Raw genomic sequence first — 8,708 nt, forward strand, 5'->3', positions numbered from 1 at the left:
GGGGAATTGACACCATCTACCCTTTCCCACGTGATTGATACAAAAACGTCTTACAAGATGTTGCTTGGACGCCCTTGGCTTCATGAAAATGGCGTCGTCGCAACAACCCTCCATCAATGTCTCAAATACTATCGTGGAGGTGAAAAGAAAATAAACGGGGATGTCAAACCTTTGACCAAGGCGGATTCCCAGTTTACGGACGCCAAGTGTAGCACAGTAATAATTCCTTGCCTTTATAAAATCATTTTCCAACTTAAATTAAAGGAATTACTAAAGTATTACCGCCACCGTGATAACGGTTAAGGCTATTACCAAAATTACGCAGCGAGAATAACTAACTTTCAAAACATTAAATAGTAGTTAATGGCCTTCATACAAGTTGGAACCATAACGGTCCAAAACCAAAACGTTTAAGTAACCAAAATCCATTAACTAGCAATTTAAATAGTTTAAGTAGTCTAGACTAAATAAAATAATAGAGTTTAACGATGCAGGAGAAAAACAACTCTAATTCAACATCCCCATGATAGATAACTTCTCCAACAAGTTATCTCTACAAACTTGTTATTTAAAGTCTACTCTCCAACTTGTTATTTAAATTCTACTCCCCAACAACGCAAATGCAATGGTGGATCATCATAGGGTCATTAAGGCAAAGGCCATGACCAAAAGACGTGAATCACGAAGTCAGCCAAAGCTGAGTACAGACAAGCTAGAATGAAATCCTAGTCTAACATGCTTCACTCACAATAATTAATCCACATGCAAAAGCAATGCAAATAAACAATTAAAGCCATATACATAAACAATTAATCATGGAGACAAGACTCGACTCTTAACACGACTCTTGACTTATAGATTAATTTAGAATAAGCTTCGAACGGGCCCAAAAGGAATATCCATAAAAGGATGGGTGTTGGGAGCCCACCAAACACCAAAATATAAAAATAAAGTAACTTGTCGGACCATACCGACGGAATTCCAGCGCATAAAGAAAATGAAACAACCTCTTATATCATTAATAGGAGTACAAGTTTTCCAGGAAGACTCACCCCATTGTTCATACTCGAGGTATATACGTTTCAAGAGTTTTGAAGCTTGTTTTGGTTGCGCTTTACGTTTAACTCAAGGCACAACACAAGGCATATAACAATAAGCAACCAAAAAACACTCCTTTTTAATCCATTAGGACTTATGATCAAACATACAAGACTCAAGTGATATTACTCCCATGGTTCCTTCTCAATAGATAACCTGACATGCCCATTAACACGCAGGATGTGCACTATCGTGATCTGCAATTCTCAACTGATGATAACCCGAATGTAAATCGATCTTTGAAAATATTTCTGCTCCTTTCAACTGGTCAAACAGGTCATCTATCCTAGGCAAATGATACTTATTCTTGATTGTGACCTTATTGAGCTCCATGTAGTCAATACAGAGTCTCATACTTTCATCCTTCTTCTTCACAAACAAGACTGGTGCTCCCCATGACGATGCACTAGATCTAATATAACCCTTCTCTAAAAATTCCTCCAAGTGACCTTTCAACTCACTCATTTCTTGTAATAGCCCAAATTTTAAGCTGCTTTCATTATGTTGTTAAGCATAAATTATGAGTTGAGGTTTTAATGTTAAACTATACAAGATTCCTAAAGTAAGATTTAGTGGAACCAAAGACATCACTTTTTAACAATTCTAAATTCTTGTTTTCAATGAAGGTTTATATTTTCATTCAACTGGGTCATACTTGTTTTTAATTTCTTAAAGGACACATGTTTATCTTAATCAAGGGTTAATAATAAAAGATTTCTTTTAATGTAGTAAAGGAGAATCTCTAATATTTTAAGTATAACAAAAGCCGAGTTTTTAATGATTCTTGAATGAGTCGTTTCAAGGGTAACAAGCCATATTTATTTTATAATTTCCTAAAAGTCACATGTTTTTCGTAAATCTATGAATTATGGAACTATTATACGAAAGATGTTTTCCATTTGTTTTGAGTTCTTTAAATGACAATAGTTGCAAATAAAGGAATCTTCAACGAGTTTCAAAAGGAGTTTATTATAAAGAGTAAACGACGTACTTTAAAAATAATAATCAAGTTTTCTTGTTTTATAACTCATGAGTTTGAAATAGAGCTAGTAGGCATTTCTATGAATGAACATCTAAGTTCATGTACATATTTATAGAACATATTTCAGGCACACTAAGCTTACATAGTTAAATCTAACATTTAATGTTTATAGTAAATTACATACCTTTAGCTACTTCATCAAGTACCTGCGGGAATGAAATGAAAGACTGGGAGCCTAGTTAATATTTCGTTAGAGTCTCAAATGGAACTATGTTAAAGCAAGTCACTTATGAGAGGTCAAGTTATGAGATAGTAGTTTAAGAAGTTAAGTCAATGGAATAAATTGAAGAAGAATGTCTATGTAAGAACAAAGTGTAAACAAGTCTCGAGGATGATAATTAGTTGTAAGAATTGTTTGAGTAAGAAACTGGGTTAAATTATATTGAGTTAGAAATTAATACATGATTGAAGGATTGGAAATTAGATATGAGAACGAATTTGTATAAATTGGTAGCAAAGTGTTTATGTAGGGGATAGTAGATGTGTATGTGTTGCGTGGTGCTCGCATGCATCAGTGATGAACAACCTTTATATCGAGCTGAAGGAAATAATTCCCTTGGTCCAAGTATGCATTCAATGCTAAGTCTAATAAATGCGGTTCAATATTAATTAATTAAACAAGTTAATAATTCAGTGAGATCAAGTGAGTTGTATGCCTGGCTAGAGGCCGCTTCAGTTCAAGTGGAATTAATAATATTAATCCACAGCTTACTCTTGACTGAACCCGTAGGGTCACACAAATAGTACGTGAACGGATCAAGTATTTAAGTGAATTAAATACTCTATTTATGAACATTCGGAAACGACGAATCTCGGTTCCAGTGGGAGCTGAAATCGTCATAAGGAAAAATATAGAATGCTCCGGAAATGATGATATTGTCGGAAACGGAAATATGGATCATGACGGAAATATAAATATTATCCAAGTTGTAGATATTGCCGGAAACGGAAACATGGTATGTATCGGAAAATATTATCGGAAATAGAAATATTGCCGGAATCGGAAATATTGCCGGAAACGGAAATATTACTAGAATCGGAAATATTTTCGGAATCGGAAATAAATTCCGGAAACGATAATATTAAATATTTGTTCGAAACGGAAATAAATTCCGAAATTGGAAATATTAAATATTTGTTCGAATCGGAAATGAATTCCAGAATCGGAAAACGAATCGGAAGCGCGACGTACGAACGATCGACGGACGAGCTTGCAAGACGCAAGGCCCATCGCAAAGCCAGGCCCATCGCAAAGCCAGCAGCAGCGCCCAAGTGAGCCGCGTGCATGCTGTCAGTGCCCTTGGGCCAGCGAGCAAGCAGCAGCGCCCTTGGGTCTGCGTGCTGCGGGCTGCGCCGGGGTGGCTGCGGGCTGCATAGCAGCGTGGGCTCAAGGGCCACGCATGCATTACCTTGGCCGGTTAGGATTACTTCGTCGTGAAGTAATCGTGTTTTCCTAATTCTACTCAAATTGGATATTTTAGTTAAATCTGAAATACATAGGTATTTGATTAAACATAAAATTCTAATGATATAATTTAACTAGAATCCTAATGGATCTAGTTATTCGAATCCTAGTAGAATTCTAACTTCGTTATTTCCACCCTATAAATATGTGGTCCATGATCACAATTTGTATGGGGTTTTTTTGCACTTGTTTCCCGTTCTACAAGAGGGGCGGTTCTTAGAAAACCATTGTATTTTTGTACCTCGAAGGAGTCGCCACCAAACTTTGTTTAAAGTCTCGTTTGGAAAGACCGCAATTGACTCTATTTTAGATAAGGCTTTGAATCCTCGAAACGGATGGGTGAGATCCGGGCACGGGAACGAAATGCTTATTCCGCGAGCTTTAGAAATATTCAAGTACGTTGGCACAACATTTTTTCAAAAATATACCCTAGATTAGACTATGTGGGTTTGATTTTAGAGCAAATAGAATCTCTAATTGTATGTTGGTCACTTTGCTTTAAAGATTGATTTAAAGGAACCTAAGGCCGGTTTGTCCAAGAAATTATCTTTGTTAAGCGTGATGTAACCTTGTATTTTGTTGTATTTAGCATATGCGGTGATGAAAGCAATAAAGCAAATAAAGCAACATCACAATACTAAATAAAGTGCGGAATTAGTAAATACAAGACCCCCTAGAGATGGACTAGGGAGTAGGTCCACATTGCCTAGAAATGGACTAGGCAAGTAAATGTGCGGAATTGAAAGTGCGAAATTGAAATTGCGGTATTGGAATTGCGATATTGAAATTGAGGTATTAAAATTGCGGTATTGAAATTGCGGTATTGAAATTGTGGTATTGAAAGGTGCGATATTGAAATTGCAATATTGAAAGGTGCATAATTGAAACTTGTACTTGGGCACATGAGATTCGAACGCCAAGCGGCTCCTTAAAAATAAGTGCCCCCGACACGAATTCAAAGCCAAAAATCTCAACTTGGGAGAGGTTGCTCAACCCAAATATCCTAGACTTGCATATTGAACTTGAACTTGAAAACTTGAATATTGAAATTTTAAACTTGAAAATGCTTGAACTTGAAAGGATCCTAGTTTAGAGAAGTAGTCATGAAAAACCCTAAACACGGTGGGATCTTGAAATTTGAAAACTTGAACTTGTATATTGAAAAATGGAGTTTTGAATCTCAAAAGACTAAACCTTTAAGGATTAAAAGGTGTCATCTTTGATTACTCCATGCTTGAAAGTGATTCTAATTCAAAGAAGTGATTGTAAAAACCTTTAAACATCCTTGAATCTTGAAAGTTTGCATTTTTGTATTTTGAAAAAGTTTGGATTTTTGAAAAACATGTATGATTGTTGCAAATGCCAACTTGCTAATCATTATGAAATCAAAACAACATGATTTATTAGAGTGGGATTCAGATTTACCTATTTAGGTTTAGGCAAGATCTCCCAATTGCTTTTGAATTAGAGATTTTGTATGTGTTTTGAAAGGTTTTTGATTTGTATTTTGAGGTGTAATGTCGGTATTACGACGTTGTATTATGTTTTTCCCCCCTTTTGATGCTGAAAATGAGGGGTATTTATAGGAGGAATGGGTGCAAGACGCCAGCACACGCCAGCGCAGCGCGCCGAGGCAGCGCTGGGCGCTGGTGACGTGGCGTGAATGCCGCCAAAGCAAGGACGCGGGCTCCGTCCTTGTTTCGTCTTGTAGTGCTGTACCTTTGTACGAATAGTACTAGGCTTGGAGTTTTGTGTTTTCTTGGAGGTTAAGGCATTATTTTGCGTCTAAAAACATCCATTTCTTGGGTTTTGAATTCCGGTTTTACGGGGCGGGGCCCGGCATTCTCGGTTTTGTGGGTCGGCTCCTGAATTTGACTTGCCTTATATGATTTTGAGTGGAAAAGGCCTAGTAAAACCAATGGAATGGTATACTAGATGAGATTGTACTTGGATTTTGAAATTGGATTTTGAAAGTTGTATTTTGTACCGAGTTCCGGGAGGGGAACGACCTCGGGAATTGGATTTTGGATTGTGAATTTGGAAATGTTCTTTAGCAATTGGGATTTCCGCCTGGAGTTATTCCAACCACCTAGTAAGGATAATGGTATCGTCATCATCCCAGAGGGGAGACACAAATTAGGTGTCTACAGAAGCCCCCACTTTGACTGAGCGTTCGGTTAGGAAAGCGCAAGTCAAAGTATTTCGAAAGGGACGGAGAATGATCAAGATGTTCTGCAATCAAGACCAATCTTTATACGCCAGTACCTGCATAAAACAGGCGTTAGAAAAAAGGATAGAGTCTACCTCGGTGCGGTTGTGACGATTCCGATTTGTACTTGTACTTTTCCGCCTTCAGTTCAGGACGGAGCTTGGCATCGAAAATTTTGAATCTTGAATTTTTTAATTTGAACACCCGGAGTTGATCCGTTGGGGATGTGCTTTGCTGGGCATAAGAGCTTTTTACTGGCCCTTAAAACTTTGAAATTTCGACTGACTTTCCCGGAGCTTGGGTCCGTTGGGAGTTGAACGCCTGAGTCGTTGTATTTTTTGGACTTTGTATTCTTGAAATATTCATCTGTTTGTACTTGGAGATACAGGTGTATACCCGTTTTTTCGATGGATGGCCTGATGCGATGTTTGATGCTTGGTGCGGAAGACCGTAGCGACAAAGGACATGCAATCAGCACGGGAGACAGCGCGCGCTGAAGATTCGCGCATGCAGCGGGCAGCGCTGGGCGCTGGGCCGGCGTACGGCGCGGGGCTGCGCTATATAAGCGCCCCTTGCCGTGCCATTTTGAGGAGCAATCTCTTGCTTTCTTGCTCTCTTTCTCTCTCAAAGGTTGAATTGTCTTCCCTTGGTCTCGTTCTTGCCTTATCCATGTAAGTATTTCATGTTTTTCTTATGAAATAACTCTTGGATTGCATGTAGTTTTGATTTTCTCGTACTTTGAAATGATGCTTGTATGCTTAAGCTTCTTGAATCTTGTAGAAGATTGTTTGATAGCCACTTGAACTTGAACTGTTGGAACTTGTAGTTTTGAATTTTTTTGAAAGTTTTCTTGAATGTCGTACCTAGTAGTTGTAGATAGTAGTTTCACTGGTGACCTGGCGGGGTCTCAGGTAGAGAAGTAGGCTAGGATGCCTTGATGTTATTTTGTAGAGTTTTGGAATGCTGGCTTCGGCATGGGTAGCCTAGGCGTTGATGTTGAACTTGTATACCTGCTTCGGCGTGGGTAGCCAAGGCGTTGGTGTTGAACTTGTATACCTGCTTCGGCATGGGTAGCCTAAGAGTTGGTGTTGAACTTGTACTTTTAATTAGAGGCCCACTGGGGATTTGCTTTGACTTTGTATAGGCTAGTATAGGATAGCCCCCAATTTAGAATTTTGACACTTTGTACTTCACTTGATTTAGTATGCCTCGTCACACTCGGAGGAAGCTCGCCGAATCGTCTGTGGTTCGGGCTGCTGAGGAGGATGCTTCGGATGATGAAGCGGCTGCAATAAACGCGCCAGGTGGGGGTATGGTTCCCCGGGAGGTGCTCACTTTTGCTGGTACTGGTTGCTTCCGACCTGGTATTTCGGCCGGAGTGGCACTTGTCTCAGCGGCCTCGCGCTGGCTTGGTGAGTCTTGTACTGTGTTTTGAGTTTGTATCTTGAAAGATTTGGATATATGAGCACTTTCCGACTTTGGCGCCTGATCGTACTAGAGATGCGGCTTACCCGTATGCTGCCTCTTGGATAGGAGCGGTGCGCGTTAGGGTGCCTCTGGCGACTTCCCGCAGAGCTTAGAGAGTTCTACCTGCTACCGAGGTAATCCTTTGTACTGTTTTGCTCTCTGGTATTTGTATTTGTATTGTTGCCTGAGTTGTCTGCTATGCAGGTGGTATGGAGTCCTTTTGCCAACGCACTTGTACCTGTCTCGGCTGCTCGTGCCCATTTCCTGTCTGGGCGGCGGGTTTTGCTTCCATGGATGTACCGCCACATGTGGTACCTAGGGGAGCGAGTGTCCCTTCAGCATAATTCGGGGGATATTTCCGATTCCGATAATATTTCCGATTCTGACAATATTTCCGTTTCCGGCAATATTTTCGATTCCGGCAATATTTCCATTTTCGATAATATTTTCCGATACGTACCATGTTTCCGTTTCCGGAAACATCTACGACTTGGATAATATTTATATTTCCGATACGATCCATATTTCCGTTTCCGGCAATATCATCGTTTCCGGAGTATTCATTTCTTGCCTGTGACGATCTCAGCTCCCACTGAAACCAAGATCCGTCGATTCCGAATATCCATAGATGGAGTATTTAATGTCATTAAATACTTGATCCGTTTACGTACTATTTGTGTGACCCTACGGGTTCAGTCAAGAGTAAGCTGTGGATTAATATGATTAATTCCACTTGAACTGAAGCGGCCTCTAGTCAGGCATTCAGCTCACTTGATCTCACTAAATTATTAACTTGTTAATTAATACTGAACCGCGTTTATTAGACTTAATATTATATGCATACTTGGACCAAGGGCACTATTTCCTTCAGTCTCCCACTTGTCCTTAGGGACAAGTGTGCATTTACCTAATTCCTTTGTCGCTCGATGCTTGCTCTTGAACATAAGGTAAGAGTTGTCATCCTTATTATGTCCAGAGGTGTTTGTCGGTTTCAGAGTTCAACTGATCAAATAAACAGATAATCATAGCGTATGATTCATCCGAGCACGGCCATGTATTTTACAGTTTCTAGCTCTTCGAGTGGCCTTGTACAACTTTTAAGAATCTCATCCCGATTTATGGGAGGACAATCCCAATCTTGTGATCTTGAGATTAGACTTCGTTTGATAGGTGATTACCTGAGCGTTGCCTTTATAGCCTCCTTTTACGGTGCGACGGTTGGTCAGCGTCAAAGGAACCAGTTCTCAAACAAGTAATCTCAAATCACTCAAGTATTGAGGATTTAGTGTCTAATAATTTTAATGAAATTTACTTATGACTGTGAGGGGGTCGAAAAAGCACGAGGCTAATGCGTGACCTCGTCCCTCGTGGGTGTGACGCTTCTTTTTGTCAAATCAAGTGTAATTGGATTTCCTGTGAGTTTACAC

This window comes from Spinacia oleracea, chromosome 1 (assembly GCF_020520425.1).
Source record: "Spinacia oleracea cultivar Varoflay chromosome 1, BTI_SOV_V1, whole genome shotgun sequence".
Lineage (NCBI taxonomy): Eukaryota > Viridiplantae > Streptophyta > Magnoliopsida > Caryophyllales > Amaranthaceae > Spinacia > Spinacia oleracea.